The sequence below is a fragment of the Aulonocara sp. 'chitande type north' Nkhata Bay genome, linkage group LG12, assembly GCF_057382095.1.
Source record: "Aulonocara sp. 'chitande type north' Nkhata Bay isolate Kocher_YH1m ecotype deep benthic linkage group LG12, A_spYH_male_GT1.1, whole genome shotgun sequence".
In the NCBI taxonomy this organism is placed as follows: domain Eukaryota; kingdom Metazoa; phylum Chordata; class Actinopteri; order Cichliformes; family Cichlidae; genus Aulonocara; species Aulonocara sp. 'chitande type north' Nkhata Bay.
Genome location: NC_141355.1, coordinates 10,476,676 through 10,490,651, shown reverse-complemented (window position 1 = coordinate 10,490,651; position 13,976 = coordinate 10,476,676).

Sequence of the window (13,976 nt, the reverse complement as noted above, 5' to 3'; positions counted from 1 at the left end):
TCTCCTGCAATGGATTGTACAAAAGAAAATGAATAAATAAACAAATAAAGGATGGTAATGGAGCAGTTTCAGGTAGAGAGTAATTATCTTTTTTGCTGAGTATTTAAAGGTGACATTATTAAATTCTCACTGTTGAAATGAAAACTATAAATCGTGATCATATTCCTGCACGTGTAGTGATCAGCTTAACATTCCTGTTTGTCAAACAAATTCAAGTGCAGGCCTAACAGTCTCTGATTAACATGCACCCAGCTGTATCTAACTACACGAGTAAAGCAAGCATTTGTGCGTGTGCATAATGTCCACAATGGAGACACTGTGAACCTGATTGTTCCCATAGGTGCAGTACATCCCTTTTACATAACTGCATTGTGTATCAACTCCCCGCAATGAGCTATGCTGTCTGCACATATCTGTGAGTAATTAAACCCTAACAAATATTATACCCTTATATACAAAAGCAATTTGCAAGTATTATTAGCTCTTCAGTGGAGAGTTTTGAGCTTTTAAAGACTGCTGGAAGACATTTTCCTATAATAGGAGTGTAAGATGAAACATCATTATGTTGAGCACACAAGCTCACTTCTACAGGGAGTGCAGAATTATTAGGCAAATGAGTATTTTGTCCACATCATCCTCTTGATGCATGTTGTCTTATATAGGCTGTATAGGCTCGAAAGCCTACTACCAATTAAGCATATTAGGTGATGTGCATCTCTGTAATGAGAAGGGGTGTGGTCTAATGACATCAACACCCTATATCAGGTGTGCATAATTATTAGGCAACGTCCTTTCCTTTGGCAAAATGGGTCAAAAGAAGGACTTGACAGGCTCAGAAAAGTCAAAAATAGTGAGATATCTTGCAGAGGGATGCAGTGTAGCTCCCGTCAGCCACCACGCGGACAAGTTCTTGTTTACAGATGATTTATTCAATGTTCGGCGACAAGATCACTCAGCGTCGTCATCATCATCATCATCATCATCGTGAGAACTACCCAAACAAAACAATTACAATAAGCAACATGTTTACAATAACTCTTATCACAGTAAATCCAAACAACAAAGGTATAGACACATAAATGCCTTTTTATGGCACTTTCATTGAAACTGAAATTAACAGAGGCACCCTGAACACACCTCATTGCCTGCTGTAGCCAAACGGGAGAAAGTCCGTTCTTCGCGCAAGCCGCTACTCCTCTCAACGGTAAGTCCACAACTGGGTTTAATTTAACTTAACTTAACTTATGTGTTCTTTAAAACTTAAGTCCAGTTTAAAGCAGTAGGACGATGCAGCTGAACTCACAGAGCGCCATGCTTCTCTGCTCTAGTGTCACCACAAACTCAGTCCGTGCTGCACGTTACTTCCGCTACCACCAATTACAAAACAAAGTTCCACAATTAAAGGAAACTTACAAATATAAACACAAGAAAAACATTGGAACACTTCACTGTTAGTTACACTCCCACCAAATCACCTGTGATTTTCCCATAAAACTTAACATGTATGGATATAACAAGAAATCACATTTAATATTAATTGAACTGGTGGATTGGCAAAGTGACTCTTCAGTTAGCCTCCAGTAGAGTTACAGTCTTTTGAATGGGTCTCTCCAGATGGGTTGGTTTTGTGGTGCGCCTTCCTCTAGCATCTAGAGTTGAGTCACTGATCAACAACCTCACACTTCTCACCTTTCCATCCTGTCCCAGATAGACATCTATGATCCTTCCCATCTTCCATTGACTACGTGGAGCAGAATCATCCTTGAGAAGTACAATATCATTGACTTTCGCATTTCGTCTTGCTCTGTTCCATTTCAAATTCAAATTCAAATTCAAATTTTATTTGTCATGTACACAGTCATACACAGTACGATATGTAGTGAAATGCTTGGACAACTGCTCGTGACCTAAAGAAAACAAAAAAGGAAAAGGCTATGAATAAGATAGGAAATAAATATGAAAAATTAAAAAGGGTAAATTTAACTAGGAAGGAATAGAATATAAATTAAGGTTAAAAATGAAATAACTGTACAACACAAATTAGAATGAAGGGTAAATTTAACTGGGAAGAATAAGATAAAGATAAATATATAAATTAAAGTTGAAAATAAAATAACTGTACAACAAAATACACAATATAGAACTATATAAGAATGTATGAAGAAATCTAAATCTAAATAAATATATACACAATAACAGCAGCTGTACAAGTATTAACCGGAAATGAAGAATATAGTGACCAGTGTTGTGCAAAACCAAAGTCCAGAAAGTCCAGTGTGTGTGTAAGAACTGTATGTGTGGGTCAGTACTGTGTGGTGGTGTGATTGAGAGACCGTATCGCCTGCGGGAAGAAGCTCCTCCTCAGTCTCTCTGTGTTGGTCTTCAGGGAGCGGAATCGCTTTCCTGACCTCAACAGAGAGAACAGTCTGTTGTTGGGATGGCTGAGGTCCTTCACGATCTTCCTGGCCTTGGTCCAGCACCGCCTGCTGTAGATTGAGTGCAGGTCAGGGAGCTCGGAGCGGATGGTGCGCTCAGCTGACCGCACAACCCTCTGTAGAGGGTTTTTGTCTGCTCTGAAGATTCAACAGATATTCCCTTTTCCACCGTTCCCAGAAGCTGTTGGCTAAGAACTGTACTCTGCGCCATCGTTTTTGCAGGTACACATCTTCCTTGATAAACTTTCCAGGAGGTGGGGGAATAATGCTTGACTTCATTGTCAGAATGTGGTTAGGTGTCAAGGGTTCTGGACCAGATGGATTGTGCAAATGCTCTGTTGTTAATGGCCTGCTGTTCACAATTGCCATAACTTCGTAGAGGAAGGTTCTTAACGAACTGCTGTTGAGCCTTTTAACTGCTTGGTCGAGAACGGATGCCAGAACATTACGCACGGTGCGTATTTGGCGTTCCCAAACCCCACCTTTATGACTTGCAGATGGTGTGTTCATGACAAACTCACATCCAATTTTCTTGAGGTTCTCTCCATCCATCTCTTTCATGGAGGTTTTGTAGTCCTGGTAATATCTGCTGTTTCTCCTTAATTTCCTTTCTAAGTGCTTAAGGCGATGGATAGCACACACCATATTGTCTGGCAAGCTCGGCCTTTCTCGTTTAAATGGAAGAGGCATCTCAATATGACCATCTTCTTTGTGTTTGATTCCTTGTTTCAATTTCGACAAAAACTGGAGGTCATCTTGAGAGAAGTGATTGTCCTCAGCAACTCTCTCATTAAAGTCACATTCAAGCGCTTTAATTATGTCAGATGAGATGACTTCCTTGATCTGTGTTCTGCATACATAGTGAACTTCCTGTTTGGGACTTGATGGAAGCTGAAGTTCCGGTGTCACTTGCCTTGTGATGACTTGATGACTCACTCCAATAGTGTCTCCACAGTCTACGTATGGGCTGCCATGTCCAATAATGCTCCATCCCAAGTCTGTTCTCTGTGCAAATGGTTGATTTTCTTCACCGCACACCACATCTCTAGGAAGAAGTGCCTGAGAACAGTTGTAGCCAATTAGTAGACCAACATCACACCCTTGACGAGGAGCAATCTTATCTGCAATCTGCTCAAGATGGGGCCATGCCATTGCTGTCTCTGGTGTGGGTATGTGGTCTCTGATCGCCGGAATGAACTTTCTTGTGTAGGTTGTAGGAAGAGTTATTTTCTTCTCCGAGTTGAATCCTCTAACTTGCAACCCAGAAATCCTTTGGCAAGCTACAACTTTGTTTGTAGAGGCCATAGTAGATAACTTTAGCTTGACCTGTTCCCCCTTTGCATTTAGAGAATCTGCTGCCTCCTCAAGAATGAAAGTTGTGTCACTTTGCGTATCAAGGAGAGCATACACAAGTGTTTCTCTGTCAGGCTCTTTCATTATTGAAACCCACACAGGAATGATTGTAGATGTCTGAATGTTTGTGTTGTCATGCTGAACTCTGTTGGATGTTGCTTCACTTATTACTATAGCTTCCCTTTCTTCTAGATGTTCATTGCTTTGTTCTCTGTGTCTAGCTTCCTGCCTTATTCCTTCAGTCTTTCGTGTCTTCTGTTCTTCTCTTCGATCATCGTGTAAGCAAGTTGGATGCCTTTTCTGGCATGTACTGCAAGTGCTTCTGTACTTACAGTCTCTCGAGTGATGTCCAGGCTTTAAGCAACCAAAGCATAGCTTATTATCTTGAAAAACCTGTGTCGTTCCAATATTGGTCGTTCCAAAAATTTTCTACATTTGTACAGACTGTGGCCTGGTCTTTCACAAAACAGGCAACTGCTGGTAGCAATCTTCTCATCAGTGTTTGTTGTTAGAACTTTAGCTGCAGGAGTCTGGTTTCGTTGTGGCTTGGCCCTTTCTCCATCGCACTGTTTCAAGGCATGGAGTGAAGTCACAGGATTGCATGCGATCCTGGCTTCCCTTATGAGAAACTGCACAAACTGGCTAAAGCTTGGAAATCTGCCAGTCTCCTCCTCTATCGTCAACACTTTCCTATTCCACCTTGATGTCAACCAATCGGGGAGCTTGGAGAGGATTTTTTGATTCTCATTGCAATCATTAAGAACCTCTAGCCCTTTAATCTGGCTTTTCGCAGCTTCACAGCTCCGTAGAAAGTCCACAAATTCCTGAAGTTCCAGACTGTCCTTGGAGCCAATTCTGGGCCATGCACTGAGTTTGTCTCTGAAGGCTTTGGCAATAAGGAAGGAGTTTCCAAATCTCTCGTCTAATACTTCCCATGCTGCCTTATAAGCAGCCTCAGTGCCTAACAGGAAATAGTTTTCAACAGCCTTCTTAGCTGGTCCACTAACGTACTTGCACAAATAGTAGATTTTCTCAGAGGCTGGTATGTTTTTTCTTTCGATTAAAGTTTGAAAGGCAGCCTTCCAGTTCTTATATTTTAGCGGGTCACTACTGAATGTTGTCGGCTCTGGCATAGGAAGACGACTGGCACTAATAGAATCTGCTAATACCATGGCAAGTGCTGCGATGCCACCATCATGCTGTGGATGTATAACAGCTTGTTGTGGTAAGTGTAACTCTGGTGAGTTACGTATGTGACTTGTGTGCTGAAATCGGTCCCCTTCACTTTGGCTTTCAGTTTTACATTCATGCAGTAACTGCTTAATTTCTTCTTCTGAATCTTCATCTTGCTCATACACTTGCATGGTTGCCTTAGCCACCCTTAACTGTTTGAGTGCTTCCAATCGTTCCAGTTCCTTGCGTTTGTCTTCCAAAAGCTTTCGCCTGGCAGCATTTTCAACCTCAAGTTTTGCTTGTAACTGTGCTTCTTCTTCCTCCATTCTTAAACGTCGTCTGCAGGCTTCAGCTGTTTGTTCTGCAATCTGTCTTTTATCTTCAGCCTCCAGCTGCAGAAGCTCTGCTTGCTGACACTGTTGTTCATGTAGGATTTCCAGTGTTGCTTGGGCTGCAGCCATTTTAGCAGCAGCTTCTTGTCTGCTCATGGATGACGCACTGGAGGACTTAGAAGCGACTCTTGCTGCAACGTGTGACTGTTTGTATTGACTGGAAACCTGTGAGTGCTTACTGACACCATATGATTTCTTAGACATTAAAAAGGATTCATCTACATTAAACTGTGGTTTGACTGGTGCCTTTCCTCTCAAACGTCTTTGTGCAGTCTTAATAACAGTTCTTGTTACCTCCTCGCAGGTATCAATTCTGCGGCGTGCATTGTTATCAGGAATGTCCACCTAACGCCAGTTTTCATATGCTGCGTTTAGTTCGCTGGAAGCAGTATTAATGTTGTTTATTATTGCTTGCAGCTCTTCATCTGAACAATTGTCAGAAATTGAATGGTTAGCATCCTTTGCTAGAACCTTCCACTTTTCGTACTTGATCTTAAAACTTTGCTCCAACTCCTTAATCCTTTGGTTTAACATTCCTCTTCCCTTTTCAGTTAAGGTTCTTGACCTCTGGCTTTTACGAGGTGGGTTTTGAATTTTTTGTTGTGCACACTTACTTGTTGATGGATGAACATCTGATGTTACTCGAACTTCTTGTGGACCATCTGTATTTTGCAGAGGAGAACTGGACAGTGGAGGGTTTTGCTGAGGCCTGGTCACAGTCTCTGCCTCAGGATTGTCACTCAGTTTAGAGAGACTTGTGACTGACATGTTAGGCTAAGTAAAGGAATCTGATAACATAAAATAACACTGCCTTATAGCTTGTAACAAACTTGGTTACTTCCTTTAGATAAAACCTTGCATAAAATCCACGACTGCTTTAGTAGCTTATTCTTATAACCCTTAAACACATGTCTGAAATCACAAACAACCCTTAAAGAAACAAATTTTTCAAACTCATGATCAATTGTAAACTTGAACCTTCTTGCTTGCAGCTACAATGAAGCCACTTCAGGACACCGTTATTAACACTTTAAAGCATCCAAACTTGCAAATGGTCTTCAAGTTAATTTTCTGCAGCACACTTGAGAAGATCAATATGTCCTTTCTTTGAATTGTTAGGATGAGCAAACCCGTTCTTGGCTTCTGGTAGGAGCTTGGGGACCCTTGTAGACACGCTATGAGATGACTTATGTTCCTTTCTTTCTCGCCCACTCACAAGGAGCAGTTGAGTTCTCACTGTAGCTCCCGTCAGCCACCACGCGGACAAGTTCTTGTTTACAGATGATTTATTCAATGTTCGGCGACAAGATCACTCAGCGTCGTCATCATCATCATCATCATCATCATCATCATCATCATCGTGAGAACTACCCAAACAAAACAATTACAATAAGCAACATGTTTACAATAACTCTTATCACAGTAAATCCAAACAACAAAGGTATAGACACATAAATGCCTTTTTATGGCACTTTCATTGAAACTGAAATTAACAGAGGCACCCTGAACACACCTCATTGCCTGCTGTAGCCAAACGGGAGAAAGTCCGTTCTTCGCGCAAGCCGCTACTCCTCTCAACGGTAAGTCCACAATTGGGTTTAATTTAACTTAACTTAACTTATGTGTTCTTTAAAACTTAAGTCCAGTTTAAAGCAGTAGGACGATGCAGCTGAACTCACAGAGCGCCATGCTTCTCTGCTCTAGTGTCACCACAAACTCAGTCCGTGCTGCACGTTACTTCCGCTACCACCAATTACAAAACAAAGTTCCACAATTAAAGGAAACTTACAAATATAAACACAAGAAAAACATTGGAACACTTCACTGTTAGTTACATGCAGCAGTCTCAAAATTGCAAAGCTTCTGAAGCGTGATCATCGAACAATCAAGCGTTTCATTCAAAATAGTCAACAGGGTCGCAAGAAGCGTGTGGAAAAGCCAAGGCGCAAAATAACTGCCCATGAACTGAGAAAAGTCAAGCATGCAGCTGCCAAGATTCCACTTGCCACCAGTTTGGCCATATTTCAGAGCTGCAACATCACTGGAGTGCCCAAAAGCACAAGGTGTGCAATACTCAGAGACATGGCCGAGGTAAGAAAGGCTGAAAGACGACCACCACTGAACAAGACACACAAGCTGAAACGTCAAGACTGGGCCAAGAAATATCCCAAGACTGCTGCTGCGGAGTCGGGGCGGTCTGCCTCTCCCCACCGCAGGGAAAAGGGTAACACCACCTGGGTCTGGGTGCAGTTCCCCCCTCCAGGGGCAAGGGTACCTAGACCCGGTTCGTAGAGTACGCTTGGGGAGTGTGATCGTGTGTACAGCGTCTCTTTATGTCTGTCTCCATGTTGGTTGAGTGTGGAGTAAGTGCATATGAGAGCATGAGGGTGGGGATGGATGTTTGTGTCTGTGTGTGCCTGTATGTCTGTGTCTATATGTCAGGTTGGGTATCAGACGCCACCTCTCTGGGGACATCTCAGGCCCTCCAAGGTTTGGAGGCCTATCTCCACCCACCACTTCCCCTGCCAGTGGCGGATTCCCTCAGGTGTCGGTGCGTTGGTGGTTCTTTGTGTCTGGGGGTGGGCGTCCGGGTACACACCGGCTCACTCCTTGGCGGCCGCTTATCGGGGCCTGGAGCCTGGGGCTCGCTCGGGCCACTTCGGAGGTGGGGTGCCCCCGGCCTCTCGGCCTGGGGCTCGGTCACTCAGGCACAGCTGGCTGCCGGCGGAGCTCACGGGCGCGTCACTGCAACTCCCCCTGGCTTCTGCTCCGCGGCTGCTGAGTGAGCCCTCATCTGGGACTCTCCTCAGCTCTTACTGGGACAGTTGTGCGGCTGCCCCTCTGTTGGTCTTCCTTGGTCTCTTGTGTTCTGGGGACCTCTGGATGTCTGGAGTTTTGATCTCCTCCATACTAGAGATGGCACGATACCACTTTTTTATGTCCGATACCGATACCGATATCATAAATTTGGATATCTGCCGATACCGATATGAATCCGATATAGTGTTTTTTAATCAACAAAACTGTTTTTTAAATATCTTGCTGCATTTTGGATAAGTTCATACTCAAGTTTAAAACAACAACTACACTAAAGCTATTCTGTTATACCTGTATGCAAAAAAATATATTTCATAGTTCAGCAATACTGATCAATCTAATAAACTTAAACCTACACCATCCTCCCTATTCTGGTATTTTAAAGAGTACTTAGCATAAATATTAAGCAACCTAACTAATAGGGTTCCAACTCCCAGCAACAACAAAAATAAATAAATAAAAAATAGGGAACCACCCCTCACGCTCCACCTCATGATGCTTAATCGACGTAATCAACCTTAATTTGATGCAGTGTGAAAAAAAAATGCACAGAAATCAATTATTTTTCAAGAAATATTAAATAGATTCAACATCTTTCTTCAACAAAATTGCAGACTGCACAGATGGTACCTTCCCAAAGGAAAAAGTACTATAGCTTACTAGGGTATATATATTAGACTTAATAGTTACTATATACAGTAATTGACTTCTATTCATTTTACATCAAATTAAAACTTTGGGTGTCAGATAATTATTTATTAAAAGCTAGACATTTTAAATGAGAATAAGAAAGAAAAGTATGTCTTTGTGCCCCCTTTTCCCTGTTAATGCCCTATCGGCCCCCCTGGCTAAACTTTGCTAGATCCGCCCTTGCACAGTTACCAGCGTCAGCTACGTAGAAAAAGATCCTGGAGTAGAAAGTAATATTAAATACATTCTAACAACAGCTGATCAAGCTTAAACGTGCTGCTGTTGTTCAGCCGCTGGTTTCCTCTTTCTGGTGCAAAGTGGGCCAAAAGCAAACTAGAGACATGGACTCGTGACAGAAAAGCCGATCAGCTGATCGTTAAGCAGTTTCATGATTGAAGTAGCAGCAGGAGAGGCAGTCGCTTGTTAAGCTTAACGCAGGAATGCTTTACAAACATTCAGAGATGGACTTACACACTTGCTTTACTTCTCTCGGGATAACTTTGTCGGAGATGAAATGCCGGGTTGCTAGCGAAGCTCCAAATGCTATCCAGACCACCCACAGGTCCCGCATGCCACAGCCGCTCTATCACGTGATGCATACTGCTCTGACGTGCTAACGTTCTGAGGTGAGTTACGGCGTGTTGCAAGTTTTGTGAGGTGCTTTCGTGATATTTAATGGATCGGATTACATTTTTTTAATTTTTCTCCAATATCCGATCCAGTAATTTAGGTCAGTATCGGACCGATACCGATACGTAATATCGGATCGGTCCATCTCTACTCCATACCTGCTTCATACCCTGGAGGACGGGGCTGTGGCTCCCCACACTCCCTAGCAGATCGTTACATGGAGAAACCTTTGGAATGCAAGCATGCTGATCCACACAGGTATGCACACAGGTGTACACACGGGTATTCACAGACGCGGACTACAGCTTTCTTGGCTACTGCCTCAAAGCACATTGTACGCTGTCTATCTTGCGTGCTGCACAATATCGTTTATTATTTAGTATCTACTGATATCTACTGCTAGCTAGTTTATTGTGATGGTGCCGTTTTTTTTATTATGTTGCTCTTTGTTGTTTGCTTTCTCTTCTGTTTTTTTTCTCCATACAGGTGACCCAGGTGTTTTGTTTTTTTTGTTTGTTTTTCTTTCTTTCTTCTCCCCCTTCTCACCATCTCTTCTCCCCTTTGGTTTTCTTTCTCTCCCTCTCTTTCTTTCATTCTCTCTCCCTGTCCTATCCCCCAGTCATGTCTGTCCCGTTTGTAGCAACTGAAAATAAAATAAATTCATAATTATAATAAAGGTCAGTCAAATGGACCAATATGGCAAGGCCATGATGATCCACTTGGTAAAATAAATCCGCTTGGCATCTTTCTTGGCCTTAAGACAACAATTCTGATGGCTAAAGATCCAAACGGGACACAAAAAAAGAAAAATAAAATCTCAAGACTGATTTTTCTAAGGTTTTATGGACTGATGAAATGAGAGTGAGTCTTGATGGGCCAGATGGATGGGCCCGTGGCTGGATTGGTAAAGGGCAGAGAGCTCCAGTCCGACTCAGACGCCAGCAAGGTGGAGGTGGAGTACTGGTTTGGGCTGGTATCATCAAAGATGAGCTTGTGGGGCCTTTTCGGGTTGAGGATGGAGTCAAGCTCAACTCCCAGTCCTACTGCCAGTTTCTGGAAGACACCTTCTTCAAGCAGTGGTACAGGAAGAAGTCTGCATCCTTCAAGAAAAACATGATTTTCATGCAGGACAATGCTCCATCACACGTGTCCAAGTACTCCACAGCGTGGCTGGCAAGAAAGGGTATAAAAGAAGAAAAACTAATGACATGGCCTCCTTGTTCACCTGATCTGAACCCCATTGAGAATCTGTGGTCCATCATCAAATGTGAGATTTACAAGGAGGGAAAACAGTACACCTCTCTGAACAGTGTCTGGGAGGCTGTGGTTGCTGCTGCACGCAATGTTGATGGTGAACAGATCAAAACACTGACAGAATCCATGGATGGCAGGCTTTTGAGTGTCCTTGCAAAGAAAGGTGGCTATATTGGTCGCTGATTTGTTTTTGTTTTGTTTTTGAATGTCACAAATGTATATTTGTGAATGTGGAGATGTTATATTGGTTTCACTGGTAAAAATAAATAATTGAAATGGGTATATATTTGTTTTTTGTTAAGTTGCCTAATAATTATGCACAGTAATAGTCACCTGCACACACAGATATCCCCCTAAAATAGCTAAAACTAAAAACAAACTAAAAACTACTTCCAAAAACATTCAGCTTTGATATTAATGTGTTTTTTGGGTTCATTGAGAACATGGTTGTTGTTCAATAATAAAATTATTCCTCAAAAATACAACTTGCCTAATAATTCTGCACTCCCTGTATAGTGCAACATGTTAATAATGTGACACAGCTGTTTTAACTTTGTAGAGATTTAGGGAAAGGACATGTCTTTGGATAAAATTATTGTTGCGTCCACTTCAGTTGAATTACAGATAGAAATGAAAATCATGTGTATTTGGATAAATATAACATTGTTTTGCTTCTACGGTAAATTGTTTTTACTTGTTTGAACAAATAATTGCATAATTTTTCATGAATAGTACGAGACTGTGTCACAAACTATAACCTTGAGTGAGCTCTAAAAAAGCTTTGTTTTCCCAGTATTATGGGGAAATGAAGAGGACATTGATTAAGTTGACACTGAATGAGGAAGATAAGATAGAGGAAAAAAGAAAGAGGACAGAACTTTAGTAGTTGGTGCGTTAAAAGGCTGTGAAACACCTTACTGGCCTTGTGGATTTAGAATACTTGTTATGTTTTATGCTCTTTCCCTTGCTTGCTGATGGGCTGTGTTATCTATGCCAGTAAAGTACACCAAAACACAAGCCAACATTTCAAGGCACTTCCTTAATCTTATCTAAGTAACATAGCTTTTACATCTATTTTGATTGTACTATCGTCAGATGAAGCCACTTTGAGCATGACAACCATCATTTTTTGCTTACATGAAGCCCACTGCCATCCATCCCCACAAAGACACTTTCAAACATGCACATTCTTGCCGCCTGTGTTTCTGACTCAATACTTTACAGAAGGTAAAGTTTCTCAAGCACCTCATTAATTTGTTTGCCACATTGTTAGGATACATTTTTCTTGTCCCAACAAATGACACACTGGTCAGGTTCAGGTGAAATCGTAGAAGAGGCAGCTTTGGAGGTAATTCCAGGATGAACCGGGATGTTCGACTCCTCCTCAACACCGCCTTTAGGTCAGGAGTTGCACACGCCTACAGTACAGCCAGGGCTAATCTAAAGAAGGGCATCAAAAAAGCCAAACACCATTACAAAAAGAAGGTAGAAGAACACTTCTCCAACTCCAACCCCCGACGCATGTGGCAAGGACTCCAGACCATCACAGACTACAGGACCACCAAACCCTCCCCCGCATCCTCTGATGTTTCCTTCCTCAACGAGCTCAACAACTTCCAATCCTGGTGAACTTCTATCATTGCAACATCAAGAGCATCCTGACCAACTGTATAACAGTCTGGTACGGGAACTGCTCTGCCTCGGACCGGAAGGCGTTGCAGAGGGTCGTGAAAACTGCCCAGCGCATCGCCGGAGCACCACTTCCTGTTATAAAAGACATCTACAGGAAGCGGTGTCTGAAAAGGGCTGGGAAAATCATCAGAGACCCCAGTCACCCATCACATGGACTCTTCACCCTCCTGCCCTCTGGGAGGCGCTACAGGAGCCTCCGGACTAAGACCACCAGGTACCGGAACAGCTTCTTCCCCACAGCCGTCAGACTCCTGAACTCTGCCTCCTGACATCTGACCCACGTTAACTCATGGACTGGACATACACACACCCACAATGGACAACTGTACCCTCAAACACACAATAATAACATGGACTGAACCACCACTCACAACCACTAGCACTTTATATAGTCTCTGTAGAAATTATCCACATATCTCACTTATCTTAACTGCACTACTGTATAGTTCTGTGTAAATAATCATTCTGTACATACGATAATTTTTAACCCTACAACTGTTTACAACTTGCATAGTTCCCATTTCTGTATAACTGTATATCTCAGATTTCTGTAAAGTTATTTATTTCATATTCTGTATAGTTTTTCATATTTATATCCTGTTCATAGCCTGTACATACTTATAGTTATAGAATATTCACAACATACTTCATACCGTGTACATTATAACATACCATAATAGACCCATTTTTGTAATATACTTACATATCTATATTATTGCTAATATATATTGTAATATATCTATATCACTAAAGCACTTCTGGATGGATGCAAACTGCATTTCGTTGCCCTGTACCTGTGCATGTGCAATGACAATAAAGTTGAATTCTATTCTATTCTATTCTATTCTATTCTATTCTATTCTAATTCAACCTGATTTTTCTTTGTTTGTTTGTTTTTCCTGTATCTTTAAGTTGTTTTATATTTTTCAGGGCATTTGATGTGCAAAGTTACAGTCCTAATGTCCTAAATCCCAAAGAACGTCTGGACTTGCCAAGTATACTTTATATATCATTATACTGAGCTTCTTATTATAGTTAGTGTGCCTCAATGCAAGCACTGAACTATGTTGACACCTAGCTACAGTGTAAAAACTGTGAATAGAGGTTACTTAACCCTTTAAGACCTACCATAGAACCAAGTCCGCCAGAGCTTATATTATATTTTTACATGGTGTGGAGCCATTTTTGGGAGCATTTCAAGTTGCTATACATCAATACAACAATTATAGCCCAGATTGTAATAATATGTATTCATTAAGTGCATAGTAATTACATAAATTGCAAAAAAGTGCAATAAACTACAAAAAAAGTTGAAAATCGTTTTTGCTTTTTTAACATATATTTCTAGTTAGAGAAATTTAAGAGGCTTATCCCTCAAAACTGTAAATACAAAAAAGTTGCACAAAATATTTTCCCACCACAGGAAATTTATTTTGAGTGTCTTCATAGTTTTATTTTTGAAATACACCAATTTTTATACACTGCAGGAAAAACGAAAATAAATATTATAGTGCAAATTTGCAAAAAAGCAGCATATGCA